We start from the raw sequence: 23,423 nt of genomic DNA, 5'->3' as shown, positions 1-23,423 counted from the left end.
GGAAAGTGTGCGCATGAGTTTGCATGTTTTCAGTATTGCTTACAGATTCTATGCAGACCATAGTATACTGATACCCGGTCTGTAATGTACTGAGGCATTCAAAACAATTAAAGGTTTTCTACAGAGCTGAAATTAATTAAGAGTAGTGTGTAAATAGGTTTCCATTTCAATGTTGTAGAGGCGATGGCAGTAGGTCTCACCGACACATCACATCTCTAAGGGATAACAATGTGGTAACACAGCATGTCTTTATTGATCTGTTTTATGTACAACAAATCCTCTACTTAGGCTCACTGCGTTTTACAATCACCTGTGTAACCCCCCACTGCTCAACACTGAGGTGTGTTTTGTTTTATTCTGCTTGATCTGTTCCCCTGTGGCTGTTTGCAGCCCATTTGTAACATACATAGTAGATTGTGTGTGTGTGTGTGTGTGTGTGTGTGTGTGTAGGTGTGTGTGTGTGTGTGTGTGTGTGTGTGTGTGTGTGTGTCTGTGCGTACACAGAACATGTGTTTATGTGTGAATGTGCCTGTTTACGCCCCTCTTTCCTCAGCAACTATATGTTACTGAATTTGTACGATTATTTTTTGTTTCTTTTTAAGATATTATTTTATTGACATATTTCAACACATACTGTATATCCAAACACATTTCAAAACCTCAAAACAAGCTTAAAGATAAACACACATGTTATGTTATGTATGACCCATTTTACACATAAAACATAAACATACATACATTTTGCTGCTTTAAAGTCCAGACGAAACAAAACCTCATCATTGATAAGACATGCAACCAATCACCGGACAGAAGCCAGGGCATAATTGGAGGGTTAACTTTGACCAAGCTATTTTATTGGTCAAAAAATGTGTAAGTGTCTCTAAGAGCAGGATGAGTCAGACCTTTAAAACATTTTATGGGAAGAGAAAATTAATTTATTTTGATGTAAAATACTCAGTTAATGCTAAATTGAAATGTATGTGGCAGAAAAATGAACACTGGATCAAAACGGAGGACTTTGAACATGTTTGCCCAATTCCGGAAAAAAGGGAGGGCCACTTCTTCCTTATTTACAAATTAGGCGCATTAAACAGGACGATTTTAAGGATATAAATTATATAAACATTATTGTTATTTTTACACCTAAACCATGTTCATTGAACCTTAAAAAAGAGCTGATGAGGCATTAAGCCAATGCCAAAAAAAATAAGGGTTGAATTATTATATTTAATAATAATTTTATAATTAGCTATAATTTAGAAGAAAGTACATGAATGAATTAAAACAAGAACAATGATTTTCTGCAATAAGACAAAGTTCCTTTCTTACACTATTGCCTAAAATTTTCAAAGCTGCAGTGGCAGGAAATAGGAGGGGAGGAGGGCGCTTGATGAAGGGACCTCTGCATGCCAAGAGATGCCGTTTACACAGCAGGTTTTAAAGTTATGACGGTAGCTGCTAATAAACTCACACACTGACTTTCCCATCTGGCTGTTACAATGTGTTTGATTCCCTCAGCTGTGTTGGCACTCCACTTTCCTCGTGAAGCTCTCGATATCATTTAGCAGCTCAATAAGGAGCAAATGATCCTAGCTGAAAAAAACAGCATTGAATCATGAATAACGCAAAACAAATTTAGACTATGTAAATGATTGCATTCTTAATCAGCGGAATACGAGGAGAAAGGAGAGTGTCTGCTATGTGTGCATAATCCCCTTTTAGAATGGATGCCATAGAAAGTGTGTTACTTACAATGTGATGGAGTGGGGTCCCAAGAAAGCACCTCTCAGCCTAGAGTAACACTGTAGGAGGCTTTGTTATGTTTAAAGTGGTGTGGAGCGATAGTGGATTAGACACCACTGTGAAAAATAAGGACACTGCAGGTGGGGGGAATCTAGGACAAGCCATTAAAAGAGAGAAATTCATCTTCTGCACTTAACCCATGTGTTCCTGAGAAAACAGGCCAAAAATATATTCTCTTTTCTTCATCGAAAGCTACTTTTTCAGCTACTCTTTTCATTTTTCCACTTGCACTTACAAGTTATTCTTCTAACCCGAATTGAAATGTCTACTCACTCCAGAGATTTACACATAAGTGTTGAAGTTTGACTGCTCCGGTGCCTATTTTAACATTTTATTTTTAAAGACATATACAAGGGTTTATTTAAACCAAGGCTAGTAGCTGATCGTACAGCCTCTGTTGCACTCATGTAATGATCCTGATGCTGATGTGGAGACCCAGTTTAACTGGAAAAGGCCTGCAGCAATGAGCTTGTATTTTCACCGGGGCTAGTTTTCCAAGAAACCTCCTTAAAACAGGGGCAGGCAGGAGTTTCGCTCGAGGGTTAAACTTGTTCTGCAATCATTTAAACATTACTTCCCCCCCTGATTTTACAAGCTAATGTTCTTAGCCCCCTCCCCCCCCCCCCCCTTGACAAAGACACATGCAGGAAAATACACACCCAAAACCTCTGAGCTGCAGCTGCACATTTGCTGTACATCCTCTCTGTACAGAATTTGTTCAAGCACCTCTTGTTTAGAAGTCTTGTAGTGCTGCATTTTTAGCACATAAAATTATAGTTGTTCTCCAGGCACACCTTGCAAAACTGTAGAGATCAAAAGCAAGAGATCAGAACACTGTAAAGAACTGCTCCCTACAGGTTTCAGTCGTGTGTTTTATGCATGACTGAATAGTAGAGGAGTTCTTTTTTTTTGTCTTCAAAGGGGATGAGGGCTGGCTTCCGGATCAGCAGGTATGGTTTTATCATTACTGGCTAGACAGGAACTATTTTTATCCGTCCTTTCACTCACTTCTAAAAACACCGAAGACATGCACAGAGACACTGACTGCAGCAGTCAAAAGAGGAAGTTTTTTTTTTTTGTTTGCTGTTCATTCAGCTTCATTTTCTTAAACAATGGCAGCTCATGAATTCAAAATACAGTGCTGTGTAAAAACACAGACAGTATTTTTCAGTGTGTTAACTGATATACTTTTCTCAGTGCAATTATGGCATCATAAAATAAAGTCATAGATCTTAATCTGCATTTAAAACTAGTCCTTTATTTGTGTGCCTGCAAACCCAGGCTAACTAGTCCTGTTCTGTTCTGCTTCCATCTGCCTCTTGATTTGTCTTTCTTACTGTCTTTCCTCATGTCGACCTACCAATGCCTGCAGCATCCAAAAGCCTCTTTATTAGGACCATAATGAGAAGTAAAGCTCTGCATTCAATGTTTCTGTGCCCCAGGTGCCTGTAGCATTTCTGAGCTTAGTTTCATGTCCCATCCCATTCTGAGTGGCTGATTAAAGAGCATGAGGCACAATTCAAAAACAGCAGTTCTAGGAGGACCGGGCCTGATATGTCCTGCACACTTCTGTTTAAAGTTATTTCTTGGGGTATGATTGCTTTTGCTTAACAGAAAAACTGAAGAGAGACAAGAAAATGCTGGGAAGAGGGAGTGGGGGACGACATACAGCAAAGGGCTATAAGGTCTGATTTGAGTCCAGGCCCGCTGGGATGAGGACTATTAGTCTCAGTACATAGCTGTGAAGCTATTTGGTGCCCTTACACACTGATATTTAAACTTAGATGTAAAGAGTAGATGTTTGGGAAGAGATATTATTGTCTGAAATAGATAACCAACTTTGAATTCATAAATACAGGTTGAAAAGACACTGCTTCTGATTGGCTCCACTAACATATAACATTATTTTTGTAACACTTTCAATAAATCTTCCAGAAATGTATAGTGACTTGCTGGCCCTCTTTATGGGTTGAACGCCAGTATATAGTGGGAAAAGTGTGGGTAAAGCCCCCTCTCCTGGCCAGAGTGATGTGCAAGACTAAAACAAGAGATGTTCTGTATAAATAAGACAGAGGAAGAATTTACGCTAAATTCTAAGAAGAATATCCAAAAGCAATAATGTACAATTGCCTTTCATTTTTAAATGGTTATGTGTGACTGTTTCCTCACAATGTTGATGAGACTCATCGAGTGAGAACAACACCAAAAGTCACAGCGTGTCTGTGTGAGGCACACACACATACTGTACACTCACACACACACACACACAACACACTGTCATGTGTTAATGGTCTGACATAGAGATGAGAATGTTTGGCAGAAGAGGCAACCACACACAGGATTTCTTCACACAATCACGTGCTTAGGCTTTCTATTAGTGGACCTTTTCACACTGAACAGTAGATGGCACTGCAACACAAAGCTGATGCAGGTGTGCTTCTTTTCTCTATGAAAAAAAGGAATGAAAATACATCACCATTATGAGACATGTCAGGCACACATTTCCTTCGAAACAATAGGAAGCAGATTTGTGAGCATATAAGCTGTGCACTAATAGGAAATGAGGTTACAAGAAAATATAGAACGTCAGCATAAATTTGACCTTCATTTGCCATATGTTCATGAAAAATATTCAACTTTAAAGAATAATGTTAATATTTTGGCCATCTATTTTCCATACCCAGTAATATGGGATATCAAAACTCTGAATAAGGAAATCCATTAGTGATACATCCGCTCTACCAACATATATGCAGACAGCATACTCAGGAGTGTTGTTTTCATATCTGGGAACAGTGAGAAGTAAAGGACGGAAATTACGAGCTCTGTGTTTGGCTCACGCAGCCATGAGTTCCCCATTGCCTGCTTCATGCAGCTGTAAATAACAGTAATTGTACAAAAGCTTAATTAAATGACATAAATCCTGTTTACGATGTCAGGGCTTTGCTGGGCCACTGAATCGTACAGGAAACAGGGCTGGGTTGTGCATGTTTGTGTGTCTGTGTGTACAGTTTCTCCCTCCTCCACTGTTTCATATCCATTCTTTCCTTTTTTCAGATACACAAAGACACAATCTATGCTACACACTATACACAAAACACAGAGCATAAAGTCACCCCTCTTTTTTTTATTGTGGCTCCAGCTAACGTCACTTTAACTTTAACTTCGGACATTCACAGCAATAATTCATCTGTTTCATTAGCTGAGTGTGTTGGTGTGGGTGGACGCGAAGGTGTGGCTATCTGACTGCCACTCAGACAGGGAGGGATACTTCTCTGGTATTCCACACTATGGACACACTCAGACGTCTCGGCCCAGCATCCACGACCCTGAGGCCTGATGAGAGGATATTTAATTATCACACAGACAAGGACGTCTCCAGTTTAAAGTACACGCAAATATATTTATGGAAGGTCAAACAGAGTTCAAAGCAGTGTCCGCATACCTCTCATAAAACTCACAATATAAAGGCTCACCACTTAGCCAATCACATTGCATTCATTTGTCCCTATGCAGAATGTACTGGGGCTTCGTGTCCACCATGACTCCATCTCTCCGTCTCAGCGCTTTCCTCCAGCGAGCACAATCCCGTATGATTGATTGATATTAGATTGAACTGACTGCCTGTTGTTTCAGCACCATTGACTTCAGCAAGTCTTGCAGTCGAAGATTACAACTCTGATTGCATTTCAATATTTAATGGAAAGAGCCAGAATCTCCAAAGTTTTTTTGTGCAGGGTTCACGAGGAGTGTTTTGAGCCATTAGCGCACTTCAGAAAGACAAATCGGTTGCATTACCCATTCCCTAATGTTAATTTATTATTTGTAATAATAAAGTGGCATGTATTTGTGCTCCCCTGAAATTGATTATGTTGTACAGTATAGCGTACTTGGAGGATGATGCTATTTTTTACAGGCTCATAAGTCATTTGAGTCTTTGTGGCAGTTATTAATTTGTCTTTATGACAAGGTTTTGTTTCTGCTCCTCTTGGATTCAGTGGAATGTGCAGTTGCACATGAATCCACTATGTATGTGCCTCATACTCAGTCAGCTGTGGACCATTAAACCAGGATTCAGGCCATAACAGATATTGAATGAATGTACATGGGAGCAAGGATGGTTAGAGATGATGCATTAGAAGCAAATAGGTGAACACTTTGGAGTCTAGACCACAGCATCCATCACATGAGAAAGTGATGCTTTTTATTTTTTTAATGAGTGTTATTGGTTACGATAGAAAAAACATGTTTGCCATCATACTAATACTACAAATTAAGAGAAAAATATTTATGCAACTAAGAAGTTTCCCAGCCACCAACAACCCTACCTCCTGTTGACTATTCTCAGACATTATCGGCCATATTGTCCTGCACATACAATGACTGTATTGATCAGTGTAGATGTGTATTAAGGTCACATCAAACCTATTTCACTGCATTATATTACTTGAGTTGAGTTTAAACGACTGTTACAAACAGGGAGGACTCTGACTGTCCCCCCTGTCCCAAAACGTTCAGGGCTATTGCAGTCCAGTTCATCAAAATACATTTCCTGGCCAATAACAGGGGCCTGATTTGTCATGGCCCCTAAAATGCAACTGGCAAAGTAGCGCCCTTTTGGGGAAAGGCTGACAATGAAAGAGCCCAAGCATCTCTTTATCCTCAGAAGTAAAAAAAACAAAAAAACTTGACTGTTACTTGTAAAGGTGGACCTAAATGTCTAAATTCAGCCAAGCATCCTCAATATAGAGCGAGTACAAATCAGGAAAGAGTAAAAGTCAAAAGAAAAAGGGGGGTATGCTGCCTGTACGCATCTAAAAAATCACAACTGTGAGGATGGATTTATAAAATGTAACATTAAAATACTGCCAAACACCAAGGATACACAGGATATATACAATAAGACACTGTTTTAAATATTACAGTCACATACTGATGAGCATGCAGGGGAAGTGAATTAAGCAATTCAGAGAAGAACCTAAATCATTTTTACGGTAACGTAGCACATGAATAATTCACTTTCAGAAAGAGTTCTGTTCCTACCAATACATCCTGGGCTTTCTCCCCGGCAGAATAAAGTGAAGCATCCCATAATTGCTCAGGGCATGAAGTAGTACTTAAAGCCCAGAAACATGTAGATCAGAGTGCAGTGCACACTTCGGTGACAAGTCCCACCAGTAACTAGTCCATCATGCTAACCTCTTTATAGCAGCAGAGGAAAAAAAAAAGTTAAGGGCCTGTAATGCAAAAACACTGCTTTCCCATGACTGCATGTACTGTATGGTAAAAAAAAAAAAAGTCAAGAGAAGAGGTTTTGAATCAAAGGAAGAGGAATTATAGCACTATTTGGGAATTAATGAAGTGGAAAAGTGTTCAGTGTTAAAGAGCTGGAGCTGCAGCTTAAAGCACCGCAGGGAGATTTTGCACCTTTGGGACAATTATTTGAGCTTCCACGGCACCATTTTTGTATTTAGTTTTCCAATTTGAGACAAACCAAAGCTCAAAGACTGAGCGATCAGACAACAAGTACACATGTACACACACACAAGTAGTGAACTCCAAACAAGTGCTAAAACCTCCATCTTTGAGACTTATCTTCCTCTGCAATATGTTTCAAGAATCCTTCTCCGCAGTGAAAATATAAACCCGCCCCTCCCCCATCTATGGATTATTACTGTATGTGGCCATTCTCTCAAAGGTCAAGAGAAGCGATTCGTCTTTCCACCGCTCTATACTGTCTCTCGCTTGAAATCCCAGTGGTGTCTGGGAAGAGAAGATACAGCAGTCTGTCTCCTTCCATTCCAAAACTCCCATTCCCCCGTCCCCATATTCTTCATCAATCCCTCCTCTCTCTCCGACACTCCTTCAATCGGTCATTTCCTCAATCAGTTGTGAAAATCATTCAATCCATCATATGATGCCTTGACTTTGAATAGGGTACAGCTGCAACTGTAAGCATCATGTAGCTGCATTCTTCAGTTTTTATTTGTTCCAGGTTAAGGCAGATGGCTGTCCACCAGTGATTCTGGTTCTCCTTCCGGTTTCTACCTTTTAACAGTATTTTTTTTTTCCTAGTCCCTGCTCCACAGCGCATGCTCATTGGTTGATTGATGTTGCTTCTCTGTCAATAATATTATTACACCCCTTACGACTTGTAAGAAATGTCTCTTTAGATACCCTTGTTGTGATCTCCCATCTGTGTGATCGAAATAATTAAGCAAACCTAAATCAGTGCCTGAAAAACCTTGGCATACAAGCACTTACACATTATTTTTTCATTATATCAAAAGATGACTTATTTTCTTTCTCTCCCAGTCCTCTACGAGTTTTACTGCAGCTGGTGATTTGGATTTTTACTCAGAACATCCAGACTTCTCAAATTCCCTGTTGCTCCTTCTCCCCGCCTCGCTCACAGATGGCTGCTGAGGAGGCTCCAGGGATGCCGGGTTTGTTTGGACTGAATGGCTCGATACTCAACCATAAAATGTATTTACAAAACACTAACAGACTTTGCATTGTGTTGCTGATTTGCTGTTCTCGTGTCTAACCCCTTCAGTAGCCTTCACTGAGAAAGGCAGGAATTTGTATCATGAATTTGTTGTTTGCATTGTTGTACCATAGTTGGGTTAACTTCATAAGTAACACCTGCAATTATTAAACTCTCCCTTTACAGATTGCAACTAGCATAATTTGATAACCAGGCAGGTTAAAATTATGACTTTTAAGGAGGTCCAGCCCACGTTTTCCCACATTTATGTGTCCATTAATACATGGATTATTAATCAAACCTGTTCCATGTGAGTGACTCATTAAAAAGCAGTCAGAGGTTAAACAAAGTGATGGAGGCCATAGTTTAATTAGACCATCTTTTTTTTCGCTCTGTAAGGCAGGCCATTCACCCTTAATTTAAAAAGACCTTTTGAGGGGTCTCAGTAAGGAAAATGAATTAATGAACCATTAGCTCCTGAAAGTGGGGATCCAGTGTGTTGGAATCTCAATAAAGTTAAAGTAACAAAACAGAGAAATGAATGTGGTGTCCACATTTTCATTGCCATTTACACTTCTTCAATAACGCAGATTCCATTAAACTTAAGTACAAATGCATTAATTTCGCCTGGCAGGGAGCTTTGTGACAATAGTTCAGCCTGTGAGTAGAGATTTAAGTTAGGTGTCATAAATGCCCATTTTATACTGCTCAACAACAGCGGCTGCAAATGCAATTAACTTCCAAGAAAAGACACTGAGAACAAAGAGGCCCCAGAACAAAATCACATTCAAAGTCAAAGAACTACACTTAATTGTGTTAGTCGACTTTGAAGGTGGGAGGAACTCAATTTGAAACTTTAAAAGAGCGTAGCTGTGTTGAATTAAGCATACATACTTGCTCAATTTCTCCCCTGTGAAAATTACACCAAAGTAATGAAATATTATGATATAGCCACAGGGAAGGCTTTTCGAGGATAGATGAAAACATTGTTGAGAATAAGGGTGCTCGATGATGTGATGACACTGCATCAAGATATTACCCCTCAGAATGCCATCTTTAAGAGCTTATGGAGATAGGTTAGATCTTTGCGAGAGGTGATGAAACAGAGGGGAAATTTCAATGTAACACAATTCTGTGAGTTAAACAAAAACTCTCCAACTTTCCCAAACCACTTTATCACCTGTACATTCGAAGGTTACCATCATCTCCATGAATTCTTGGAGATATTTTCTTTTTCTTGTACCCCTCCACCTTCTTTGTTTTGAATATTTCTCTTTTTCACCGCTTGAGAAAATGCACCTCTGAAGAAAAAGCTCTGGAGTCTCGGAGCTCCCCAGGAGCCGAGGGGCTACATGTTCTATTCAGAGTTACTTCTTTTTTTTTTTAAACAAAGTTTGAAAAGAAATCTGCCTGTCGTCAGTTTTGGATTCTTAAACCAAAGTCGGAAAGATGTGTCAGAGATGGTTGGATGCAGGGTGAGATATTGGGGGAGAGAGAAAGAGACAGAGACAGCAGGTGGGAATATTTCTAAGTTGCTGCGGCAAAACTGCCGTTAGACTGAATTTGAGAACTTTGGATGTGCCTCAGCATCGTCCACTGCTGCTTCTTGGGGTTGAAACTGAGCTCTGAAATTTCCTTTGCATAATGGAGAGTCCCTGACTTCCTGAAGAGAGTCAAGTGAGCAATTGTTTGGACTGGTTCTATGTAACGGCTTTGGAAAAGAAAGAGCCGCGTGTCACATTTTAAAGCATTTCCCATCATGTCTACTCCTCTAGAGTGGCAGACAGGGATTTTCTGGCCCAACTTCCCCAACTAATAAGGTGCATGAAGAGTGAAAGGCTTGAAGAGGTCAAAATACTCCAGCAATACTCGAAGAGCAACAAATTAGACGGACGAGTTTCGGCTTTTGGCCTTCATCGGGTTGGTAAAGGCCAACAGCCTTTTCAACCAATTATCCTGCTGCGGTCAAATTTTAAAATCTGTTCTCTCTCTTCCACAGTAGGTCTGTCATTTTAGTGCCACCACTTTGACCCTACTCCATCCCAGTCTCCTCCATTCCAGCTGAGCAGAGTTCGGATACAGCCTCAGAAACCCACTCCTCATGACATCCTACATCTTTCTATAACCACCACCACTAGACTCCACCGGGGTGTACATCCTATCCTGCTGTCGGCCGGCCTTGCAACCCCTCCCAGTGTATGAAGTCATACGGGCAGAGTCTAACTGCTGAAGACATTGAACATTTATCTTCTCCTAAAGTGTTAAATAAATAATTGTTCACTCTTAATTAAGTCTCTCCTGAATGAAATGTGATGACCTTCTCCACAGAGGATTTTTCCCCCGGGAATCTTGCTCTGGATGCAGAAGTGTTTCCAGCAGGTGGCCTGGGGGTCGAAATTTGATTTTCCACTCCAGGTTCCATCCAAAATTACTTAATATGAGGCCTTGTGTTCAAAAACAACATCCTGGGCTGTGGCACAACAGACCGCTTGCATATCTTGTAGCATTACAATTCAGCACAGTCCGCGGCTAGGCATAGATTTGCATAGGTTTCATTTTATAAACAATTATTAAAGCTTAATGTTAGCAGTTAAAGTTAATATCATAGGTGAGATATTGGTGTTAAATAAAAGCATTGTAGATGTGTTAAAGAACATATACTTTATGCCACCCATGCATAAGCCTTGGTCCTAGTTGGGCAAGTTTATTTAAAAACAAAAAAAAAGTCTGGTCACACCCGCTGTCTTGTTGTCACAAAAAGTTTAGTGTTTGTCTTTGTTCCAGCCTGCAGCTCTCTCCTGAAGTGCTCTGATCGTTCCCATTACACATTCAGAAAATGTTTTTTGTTCAGTCAGCGTCCTCATTTGCGATGCAGGCTGAGCTGTCAGGGGGCCGCAATCTTTCCCTCAGTCCTTATCGTGCTTCCTCTCATCCATCCCCTCTACTTCGCCTTGCTTTTCCCTAAGTGGCCACCCACCCCTGCCGTGACTTTGCTCACCAAATTAACCAAGGCACCTATTGTGATTGGACCAGCCAGTGGAAAGCCAACTCTCACCTCTTTTATTAATTGGAAATCTTGCCCTCCCTATCAAAGTAAAGAGGCTGTGGAGCATTAGGGTAGCTTTGTTTATGCAGACCTTTACATGCACGCACGCACGCACACACACACACACACACACACACACACACACACACACACACGAACACAGAGCTGATGAATTAAACTGTGAAGAGGCTTCTAACTCTATATTTTTTTATCTTTATAATTGCGAGGAGGAATAGACTTAATGACTAATTCACACTTGATTATCCTGCATTTTAAAAAAGTTAAAAGATCTAACACGATATACATCTTTAAAATCTCTAAAGGGCTCTCTATCCGGTTGAAAAGTGATTTCATTTGTGTCGCAGAGGAATAGCTAAATGATGTTTTTTGTCTTCACCAAAAAACAGAGAAGATCTGAAGGATGTTCAGAGAGATTTATATCTGCTGGGCTGTTTCATGTTGATAGAACCAGAGGAAAAACACATCCCTCACAGTTTATGTGTAAAAATCAAGTCATTTGTACAACAAAATAATTGTGCCTCCTTTGCAAACACAAAAGAACAAAGGGAGTATTTCATCCTTTCATGTTTGCAATATTGAATTAGTCCAGAGAGACTCTGTGGCTCAGGTCCTGGGTGCCATGTGGTTCAGTGAGGCTATGAAAGGCACCATTCATGGACCAATCTGAATCCAGGCCAAGCCAAATTGTGCCTGTTCGTTTCATCCTAACATCTGTGGTGTCCAAAGAACATCCTGGAAGAGACCAGTCTGCAGAGACACAAAACCAATGTGAGAGCCTCGTGCCTTCCTCTGGCCCTGTTCGCCCCTCTCTCTCTCTCTCTCTCTCTCTCTCTCTCTCTCTCTCTCTCTCTTTCTCTGCAAGACACAAGCCTTTCATTCACATTTCCCCTGCAAAGCCTGTTCTGTCTTTGTGATTTGTATTGTGTCTCTGTTGGTGCTCTGTTCAGGCGTTCAAAGGACACATTTTTATTTGCATCCCCACCCTCCGAGCAAACAAAAACCTATGTGAGACCAAATTGTGTTTGGATGGTCTCACACAGCTTCATTTGGTGGCTTTGTCAAACTTCAACCCTCCCTGAGTTACACATTGTTATGAAAGGGTCACAATCAAGGATATCATTATGAAACTATGACTTTTTTATTTGAACAACAGTTTATTGAAGCTGAGATTTCTCCTTATGACCTTGGCAGTGCAACCATTTCAGTTTCTTTTAAATGATGACAGTTTTTGTCCAGATGGGGGAGCTATCAGGCTACAGAGCATCTTTAAAGCAGTGCACCAAAGTTCAGCTTCTCTACCTCCATATACCTCTGCATCTCTGTCCAGGGAGACTTCTGCAGAGCAAAAAAAACACTGTGCATATATGGTAAACAGAGTTGCAAAAACTATAAAAGTGCTGACGCTCAGACTTCGAGACAGTGTGTGCTCCCAGTAGAGAACAATTGTACATACTACTGTATCTGCACAGCTTTTTCCCTCATTTCTGTATATCAACTGATATCACTCTGTATGCTTTTCTTTTGCTGTCTGCTGAAAGGTAAACAATATAAGCTGTATTGAACTTTTTTCAATATTATGTAGAATATATTTAGAAGATGAATATTGTAGAATCTGCAGGCATTGCTATTCTGCATTGCGGGCATCACATTTCTGCTGAACTTTCTCTCTTTATTTAAGCAACTGACGGTAACATCTGTGTAAACGTAGACTTTTTTGGCCATAGCTTTCCCAGAAAGATGACGGTTCTTTTATCTCAAAGTATGTTTGCACTTCTCTGAACCTATTTCAGGGGTTTTCCTGTGCATGTACTTGAAGCAGTGTTTGCACATCTGTCATGGGTCTTATGCATCTGAGCATGTGAACATGCAGGTTTGTGGTGCATGCCTCTCACTGTGAAATTGCATCCCTTTAGTGTGTGTAACAAGGGAGGGGGGGACCGCTGTTGAGCAACAAACACAATTTCTGGCCCAGAATAGATTCAAATATTTTCTCTCTTATCAGTGGGAGGAAAGAGAAAACAACAAATGATTGGCTGCACCTGCTTTTTTTCATCCTCTTCCAACTCCCTCTCTTTTTGTCTCTAGTATAGTCTCACATGTCAGACCTTATTCCCACACTACATTTGCACTGTGCCATAGCAGCAGAAAGCCTCTCTTGAGAGGCTTCATTAGCGGGAAAGACATCTTCCACTGTTGGTTTTCTCTACTACATAGATCACAAGCAACCAAACCAAAACAGCTCTGCCTCAACCGAGAGGAAGTTGTTACGGTGGATTAGCTCGCTGACATTTATATGCCATCTGTATGGATCTGCTCTACTTATTTAAAGATAGAAAAAAAAATACTTAAAAATAAGCAACTTGAGAAAATAAAAGAAAGTAACTAAAAGCAAAGGCTATAAAAAAGTCGGTTGAAAATTCCCTTATCTGGCATCTACATAGAAGTAGTTAAAATAAATCAAACCTGACAAGACACATTTTATTAAAATGAAATTCGTGTCACTTGGTGTTCAGTCATAAGGCCTCGATCCCATGATTTAGATAAGCACTTCATATCCATAGCAGTATTTTCAAACAGACAGTTGGTGAAATGGAAGATAAAAATACCTATCTTTTCATTGAGAGGGAACATAGCTCCGACTGAAAATGCTCTGTATATTGTATGAAGTTAGAGAGCAAAATGCACAGCCATCCACATCCTACCCTTCAGTGGCATTAACATAACGCTTGAAGTGGGAAAGTGTGGACTGAAGTGGGCATGATTATTTAAAATGAAAACTTTTTCACCCTGAAACTTGCTACTATTAACTCTGGCAGTGTGTAGTGTTACATTATTGAACTGAAGACTGTTCGGAGAGCTAAAAGTGGGCTGGAGGGGATGTAGAGATTATGCCGGTTTCTGATCTCGGCCGGGTTCCCTGCCAGGTCTCTGCACCCATTATTTTCATATCAAACTGAATGTGCAAGAAACATGAAGTGACACATTTTCTTTCACTTTCTTTTGCCTTTTGCAACCTCTTTGTGATCTGGGAAAAGGGGGTGCAGGTCTCCTTGAGGGGATTGAGTGCATTTATCTTCCTCTATGTGAACGATAAAAGCTATACAGTAGAATCAATATTCTGTAAAAAGAGGGCTTAATTGTGAGTATAACAACAGTTAGTTCAGACAAAGTAATCTCATTGGACAAGAGACATTCTATTAGCCCTGATATAGGGTGCAACCTCTCTGGGATTTTTAACTCCATGTATCATTGCACCTCAGATGTTCCTCATGCTGATAACTTACATCACAGCAGACAGATTTAGTCTTAATGGATCAATAAAACAATCAGAAACTGTCAACAGACTTTTATTTCACTGGTTTCATGATGGATGAAAATATACTGATAAATGTACATAAAATAAAGTAATTAAAGGCCCAGTCTCTTTTACTAGCCTGGAGTTGCTGCATGTTCTGGCAAATAAAGGCAGGTCTCAATTAGAGGCCTCTTTGCATTAAGTGTTTGTGGATAAACAACATGGAGAAAAAATTATGAAACCCAAAACACTATGATGATCTTCAACATCTGTTACAGAAAGAGAAGAGTTATGCTCATGTATGTGCACAGGCCGTGAAGCAGGTTTGCATGCTGCCTTACAAAGCAACATAAAATTGGTGATTTGTTTGTTGATATCTATCTTAATTTTGCATACAGATAAATATTCTACCTGGTGTTTTTTTTTTTTTTTTAGTGTTTCCAGGCTTTGCTGTGCACAAGTTTTGGTTGAAAATTATTAAAGCCATTTTCAAAAGCTGTTTAAAAATCAGTTGCACATTCGTAGTCGTGCTGTTACTGAACATCAGCATGTGGTGATCATCCTTGGCACTCATTCTACTGAATCCCAGCAGCACAAATGCTGAGTGCAACACAACACCTTCTTGGGTGATAATGCTGACAGTATGTCAGGTGTGTTTGGCGCTGTGGTTTAGTGATACACTTATGTTAGAACTAGGGCCATTTTACTCTGGTTGGAGAGTTAATGTTCATGTCTCTCTTGCGTTTCCTTTTCTAAGTGACATATAAAAACTTTCTCTCTTTTTATCTCACACACACACCTACACCTACACACACACACACACACACACACACACATACAAACACAGTCAACCTGCACTCTTGTGAGCATTCATCTCCTATGAACAGTTTTCCCCTGGAGGATCTAGACTAATTGTGTAAACTTCCTGGCTGTGGCACTACAGAGCCCTACTCTGACGTAGTGGGAGGTACGTGTACACTTCATCTTCCTGAACTGACAGTTCCGCACATCTCCGCAAGTCAGCATCTTTGAGACACAGTGTGGTAAACAGAGACGCTAGGGGAAGGAGAGGATGGGCTAAGCAAAAAAAAACAAAAACCTCAGGAGTTCAGCCTGTCCTTGAAACTTTATTGACTGACAATGCGTTGTCAGGGGAATGTTCAGCGACTGGAGACAGCTGCTTTCACCTATTATTATTGTCATCATGCTTAGATGAAGGGTGGGCCACACATAGAGCTTCCCCCTGGTTTGGGATGTATTATATTGATTGCTTTGTACAATGAAATGCTGTGTAAGACAACAACGTGCTGATTAGAGCTCATCCAAGTCCCCCAGAGGGGTAATTTAGTCTGTGGAGTGTTTGTCAGGCATCCCACTCTCATTCAGAGTAAGTCAATGTTTATATAACTGTCAATCACTAATGAATCATCTCACACCCGCAAACACTTGGAATTGTTTGACTAAAATATCTCTGCTACGTCTGAAATGTGCCTCCGACTGAAAGGATTCAATAAAATGTTGAGTCTTTTTATCAGGTCGCCGTGCTTTACACCAAGCCAAGCCTACTATCTTCCTCCTGTGAAGTGCAAATGAGTCTATAATTAGATTCCAAACGTGAGATGCGGAGAAAAGACTATTATTGAACAGACTACAGAGGCTGGAATGAATGGCCACAGATACTGCAAATAAGGTGATTTGCACTTCTTCAGGAACATTTAAAACCATATTAGCTATGTTGGGGAGAAAGGGGAATAAAGCTAAAAACGCTGCAACTGAGCCAATACTGTTCAGGCTTTTAACTTGGTAATTGTGTGCAATGCAGAGAGTTGTTTTATGAGCATGCATGATGTCTAACAATCACTGAACGGTGATAAGCTGCTATGAAATTGATCTTTAATGACTACACTTTGTTTTAATTAGTGCCTGTGCGCCAGGGAATGTAAAGCATTTTGGGAAGATTACAATAATGAATTTACCAGATATCTGCCATAATGAAGATGCAAACTCTGGCAAACCCTTTCGAAAACCACAGACACAATAGCACTCCCTCTCTTTCATTTCCCCTCACACTTACATAGCAAATGCAGCATGACAAACTCCTGCAAGAGACTTGGCATGCTGGCTGCGTAATCCGCCTGTAATGTATTCTTTTTTTCTGCTTCCTTCCTGCAGACGCTCAAAGTGGCACACAGTAGAGATATGGCCAGCTTGTCTAAAATGTGCCATGTCGCCTATTGTGGTCACTGTAGGACCCTTTTTTTTTTTTTTTGCAAGATGCCCCGCGCCAGCTCGTCCTCATGCACTTTTCATAAGTCGCCAGCACTGCACTGCAGCTTGGTCCTTGTCCAGATATCACTATTGTGTGTAATTGCTCCTCACTGCTGGAGCCTGGCATCAACTAGGACTCTTAAAAGCCCCAGTTAGCAGCATAATGGCTGAGAATAGATCAAACATTTATGACCTAAAATGGAACCACTGCTTAGTGCATTTCTTTCTCTTGAATGGCCAGTTATTGGCTCTCAGACCAGTAATCTCTTTAGGTATGAATGCCAGGCTGAGTATGTACCCTGTAGCCTATACATCAATTGGCCTTTTAATAAAATCCATAAAACATAACAGAAAAGCTGGGGACTCCTCTGGAGAGTTCAATAACTCAAAAAAACAAAGCAAAACAAAAACAAGCTGCTGGTTGTTCTTTTCACCCAGTGCCACCCTGCAAATGGAGCTCTCAAATGCTTTGTACTAGAACAACACAAAGAAAACCGCGCCTGGTGGATAAATCTACTCTTCGAGGGTAAAAAAGAACTGCCCACAACTTGCCGCAGTCCTACATTGAAATGCTGGATGTGTGGAAAGATGTTGAAAACTCCTTCAGACAACTTTAAGCCAATGGGAGCAGCTGTTGGAAACTCAAAAGATGGAGTTCACTTCAACGAGTCTTATTCATATCTAAAGGCACTTAACAGCTTCTTCTTCCTCTGAGCGATGTTTGAAAGGGACTCGAGAAGACGTGTAATCTTTTGACAGAAGCTGAAGATCATCCACTAATGCAAGCTTCTGCTTCGTCTCGAAGGTTTCATTACATGCTGATAAGAAGCCTTCTGAGAGGTTTATTCTTTTCCTTCGTTAACAGAAAAGCTGTTGAGATACAAGTAAGAATGACATGCATTTCCATTTTCAAGCTCTTTGTCTTATAAAAAGAAACGTGTAAATGACACTCCGCCTGACTTCCTGTCATCAGTTCCATTATCACCTCAAAACGTGTAGATTAGTATTTTAGCTTGTGGCGTACTTTGCCGTTAAAAAAAAAAAAAAAGGTGAGGAAATTTTAATATATGCTGAGTGTTTGTGCAGTTTAGCATGCTGTGATAATGCAGTGTCATGTTTACGTGTTGAGCTGTGTTTTCATCCTGGAAAGTCTCTCTCTGCCCTTCAGCTATTAATAAAGGTCACCCTATTCTCAGCGCCAACAATACAGCCCACCTATAAAATATGGGCTCCCACTTGTTGACCCCATTAAATGTCTGATATCTTTTATCACCGCCTATCAAAAAGCTGCATGACCTGAATAATCTCCCATCCAACAAGCCCAGCGGTACACACAGTAACAACAGAACATCACCTGACCATGTTAACAAGATGCTGTGTGTACAAAAAGTCAGGGAGGGAAGGGTTGCAATGGGGATATACAGACTCTGTTTCTTATGCTTGGAACTTGTTCACCTGCTGTATATGTCTCTGCTTATGTCTTCAAGCCAACCTAAGTCCTGATTTTCCACTCAGGACAGGGAAAATGAAAAACTAACTTTAGCTGTTTCCTATAACTCCAGGCATGAGGTGAAGGTGCATTGAAAAACCTCTCAGCTTTTGCATTTCCCTTCCTCACAAACTTAGCAGCCACACTTTTCCCTTTTTAATACATTGTCCTTGGATAATTATAGCCAGAAGCGGAGGGTTAACTGAACTGAAATAGGTTATTCAGGAGAGTTCAGCTGAAGAGCTCAGCTATAGAGAGAGGGACAATGCATATCAGAAAAGCTTTAAGAGCAGGAGGACCGGATATTTTCACAAAAGCCCTCTCAGACCTATTTTTCAATTTTCTCCGAATGTATTTGCCTGGTGTCATGGGTTTGCTTTTACAATAAGTTGTTTTGAATAATAAGGCTGCACATGTTCATCTTTTTTAATTGACTAAATATTGCAGTTATTAAAGACTGGCAGGCCCATTCAAACATTTTGGTAACCACTTTTTGTGGATTTCTTTCAGTGCAAGGATAAGTCGAAAACTGAGCAGTGCAGACTAAACTAAGTAAATGATTGGTGGTTATTAATACATGCTCACTAGCTTCATCTTCTAGACCCTAGACACTCAGTACATTTACTAAGGTCTAAACCTAACTGCCCATTTTATCAACATCTTATCCAGAGGATTACACTGTTGATAATAAATGTCACAAGCTAGCCGTTTTTTAAATGCCATAAGTTTGTGATTCATGCGCACTCTGGTAAAGCAAAAACAAGACTTTCGTTCATATTTGAGTAAACTTTATTTACAAAGAAAAATTAAGAGATTCCCATTCTTCCCAATGAGTAGAACTCTGATGGACAAACATGTTCCAGCTGACAACCTGCAAAGAGAATAAAACAGGGCAAAAGGTGATAAGATGATTTGCGCAAATCTGATGACAGAAAAGCAATTTCGGAGTAAACAGCAGCAGAGATAAAATTGACAATAACTCCGACCTGCTCCTGTCTGATACACATCAATGTCTGCGATGAAATGTCATATTCACTTGCTACAGTGGAAGCTTATCTAAACAACACAGCATCAGTTTAAACCCACATGACATTTGTGCTCATAACTCAGACACCTACAGGTAATTTCTTTAAGCTTGACAAAATGCTGAAGACGCGCAGCGAAGGCCAGTTATTGTCAGAAATCAGTATTCAAAGTATGACTGAAGTAAATACCACGTCACCTCAGTATTGAAGAGATATCAGATAAACTTTGCAGAAATAATTACCTTCAAGGCTGTGAACGGGACCGTTTTACTTCTTCAGGATCTGATGTCTGACGACGATGAAGGGGAATGCAAAGCCACTGCCGAAGAACACCACCATCATGCCCAGCAGACGCCACTTGTTGTCCACTGAAAATGGCAAGTTCTGTTCAAAGAGAAGAAATATCATGAAGTAAAGAAAACATCATTTCAATCGTTGGATATCATTCAAATCACAATGCTCTCAGGCAACTCTTGACTTTAATACTGATTTTTTTTTAAAAAAAATTTAAAGTCAGCATTATGCAAAGAACTTCAGAAAACATCAACTTTACAAATCAAAAGGGTTGGATCCTGGAGAGCTTGTGAAATGAAAATGAGTTGAACAACGACCATCAATTAAGTAATTTACCTTTTACATGGACTTTGAATTATTTATTTTGTTCATTATTAAAGCTGTATAGTTACATCTACAAACAAATAGACACTAGTCTATATGACCTAATCCCTGTAGTTTACCAGTCTGAAATGTTTAAAATTTCACAGAATAAGTTTTCTTTAAGAAGGTAATAAGAAAAATGATCAATTATGAAATCAAACGTGTAGTATCAAACTAAATGTCTTGATGAAGCTTTCAGGGTTATTTTGACGACCTTTCTGTACTCCACACATTTTCAAAGTGTGAATAAATACACAGTTGAGATTTATTAGATTTCCCTTCTGAAACAGGAAGTGAACCATTGACAATCTCAAAAGATAACAGGGTAAAGATGCATCTTTCTGCAGCTCCTCACTTCACATCAACATTCATAATGACCTTAAGTTAGCCGGACAATGCTGCCGGGTGAACAGCAGAAATGATCAGACATGTTTGAAGGTGTTTGTTCTGGTGTCAGACCCCGGGAAGGGATCATAAAATATACGACAGATGTTAGCTTGTCAAAGAACTTCAGATTATTTTGTTTAGCTAAAGTTGCTTGCTAACGAGGTAGCACAACCTCCTCGTAATCACAAAGGTTGAGCTAGCCCCCAAGTCGTCATTTCAGCCTGTTAACTAACCAACAAGTATTCAATAACTTCAACGTTTCATGCACCTGTAGAAAAAGAATCAGAAAACAAAACATGTGGTTGTCTTACAGTCTAGTCAGACTCTTGACAGAATACGGACATGACCTCCAAGTAGCATTAGCTTACGTTGAGCTGAGGATAAGTTAGGCCGGACATAAAACAAATCGTTTGTATGACAATAATTCTTCTTCAGGGAGGATTTCTCACCTTCCCTGGTCCTTCAGCATAGTGTGAAGAACGAACAGCGGACGTCGTGAATCGCCTTACAGCTTGTCCCAGCATGATTTCTCTGTTTTAGTTCGCAGTCTCTGAACGACGATGCTGTCTGCGACCTTCTCGTTTCAGTGAGCGGAATTGCGGCGCAAAGGCTTCTGGGAACTAGAAAGGAAGTTATAGCCTGTGGGAAATGTAGTTCAGTAGCCTAATCCGGAGAACCACGTGAAATCCCTGTTTTTAATTTCCTGAAAGAAGTGAAGTCATGTTTGTTGTTCCACCAGAGATCGAGTTTTAAATGACAACGTTATGAGCATTTGTGCTTGTTTATCCACTATTATATATTGTTTATTGCCATAGCAAATCACAGAGCCTTCTGAGCCCTCAAAGCTTTGTTTACAAGACTAGATCACTTCAGAAATTATTTATAACAGGGAAAAGCTTTGTGCTGAATCATATCCGGACAATGGTCCGTTTATAGTTTTTCTCTCTATGTATTAATCTGAATTGTGAGTTCTAACTGCTGATTTGGTTGATTGATGCATGATGGCAGATGAGATAACTTCATGGCGGATAGAGGTGAGTGGCAGGCTGGCATGCTGGTGCTGACACTGTTGGACTGCATCCAGCTCTGCTCAATCTTTTGTCTTTTTTTTGTCCAATCTGAGTTTTAAAGTACTTTTTATCTGTGCGATATAAATTACGTAGGCCTATTGCTATTAATTGGTGTGTGAATGTGTGACCAAACTTTTGAAATCTGGACTGAAGAGCATCAGTGAACACTAACAAGAAAAACAATGTTCAAGACCTTTTAGGCACACTTTAAGACCAAGTTTGCATTAGTAACTGCACACTTTTAAGTGTAGGTTAAAGTGAACACACTCTCAACAACACTGCACTCGACAATAATGCACTCCCTGTTTGATCATGTTATGTATTTTATATTGAAGGCCTTATCAGGGACAGGCTTTAGAAATTAGCATTAGCTATTAATGCACACTATTAGGTCCAACCATTTAAGTGCACGAGTATACATTTAAGTACACATTTTCAAACGCATACTTTAAAGTACATGTCAAATATGTGTATTCTGAAATCACAATTTTGTTTGCTAAAACACTGGAAATATTTGCCTTTTTTTTTTCTTCAAAACAGAACCTGGATTATTTAATTAACCTTGGAAACTCTGATTTGAGCATCCAATCTTTTACTTTTACTATCTCTCTCTCGCTACCTCAGGAACTGGTTTTGTGGCATTTAAGATGTTTGGCCTTGTCTTTACCCTTAAATTTCATTAATTATTAGTCCATAATTTGCCTTGTGATGTGTCCCAGTGAATGTATGTGAATGTCACATTTTGAAAGGCATTCATGTTTGTATGATAACATAATTTAATTTTACAAAACCAAACACTTCAGGGCACTACTTAATCAATGTAATAATAGGGGCACCCAGAGGGTACTTTATCACATTTGAGCCAGCACCTGAGAGGGGACATGATCACAATACGTCCTGCCACCAAGGTGGCATGTTAATACAAAATGGAAACAAGGTTGTTGTTGTTTCCATTTCTATTTTGCGTTTCACACTGACTGATCCAAGATCATGTAGGCAATATAGTAAAAGACTTATTCCTTTTGAAAGTACCATTAGATATAGATCAGGAATTTATTTGGATTTGTCAGTGTTAGTTTTTGAGTGTGTGTAAGTGCCATTGAGGGCTTTACAAGAGGAAAAGGAATGTTTAATAGCCTATATGCACACACAGCCTTCATCATAAATTTATCAATGCCATGGTAATAACCATAGAGCAGACATAGTGACTGATGGTGTGACCCTCCTTAAGTACCTCAGCTGTTATTTTCATTGATTAATGGTTATATGTGCAAATTAGGCTTTATTCTATATCACTCTAGAGGATGTTTGATTTGTTAAAATATGATGCAGAACCCTGCTGAAGTGGAATTTGTGAAAATAAATAACCAGAAGATAGGTGTCAATGCCATGAGAAAGTTGCCTTGTACATTTCCATTTGGATGATTCATGTGTACATCTTAGTTTGCATGCGCTGGTCTGCATGTTTTCGCCTGCCTTACTTCTCCTTTGTCTACACATTATCATCTCACTGTCATGTATTCACTCTAAAATCATTGCATACAGTGTCCTCCTGATGCGTACGTTTTAATTAAAAGAGATTCATGTTTTGAAAGGAGAAAGGAGGTATCTGTCATATTCTGCTGGGTCAATGAAGGGTTTAATCAAATTTTGGGTTTGCTAGTTTGAGCTCTGTCACTCTTCAGTTCCATGCAATGTCTCAACACGTAAAGTTGTCAAGTGCCTTTCTTCACGTTTTTTTAATGAATGAATTCACAAATTTCAAGTGACACAACAATCCACAGCACAGTGTCAAGACAATCCAAGCTCTGTATGAATTTGCAACAATCGATTTATACAGAAAATACATTCTGGGTGGTTTAATGGCCGTGACAA

General features: G+C 39.8%; 1 long non-coding RNA gene across 1 annotated transcript; it reads right to left on the bottom strand.

Annotated features, from left to right (window-relative positions):
- Window positions 1-19,175: 19,175 nt before the first annotated feature.
- LOC306827115 lies at window positions 19,176-21,089 on the bottom strand. Its single transcript, XR_013779578.1, has 3 exons — window positions 20,928-21,089; window positions 19,677-19,818; window positions 19,176-19,280 (listed from the first exon to the last, which is right to left on the bottom strand). It is a non-coding gene; the product is annotated as an uncharacterized lncRNA (long non-coding RNA).
- Window positions 21,090-23,423: the final 2,334 nt, after the last annotated feature.

Source organism: Symphodus melops (assembly GCF_947650265.1).
Source record: "Symphodus melops genome assembly, chromosome: 1".
NCBI lineage: Eukaryota > Metazoa > Chordata > Actinopteri > Labriformes > Labridae > Symphodus > Symphodus melops.
Note: the sequence above shows the minus strand (reverse complement) of the source record. Positions and strands in the feature narration are given on the sequence as shown.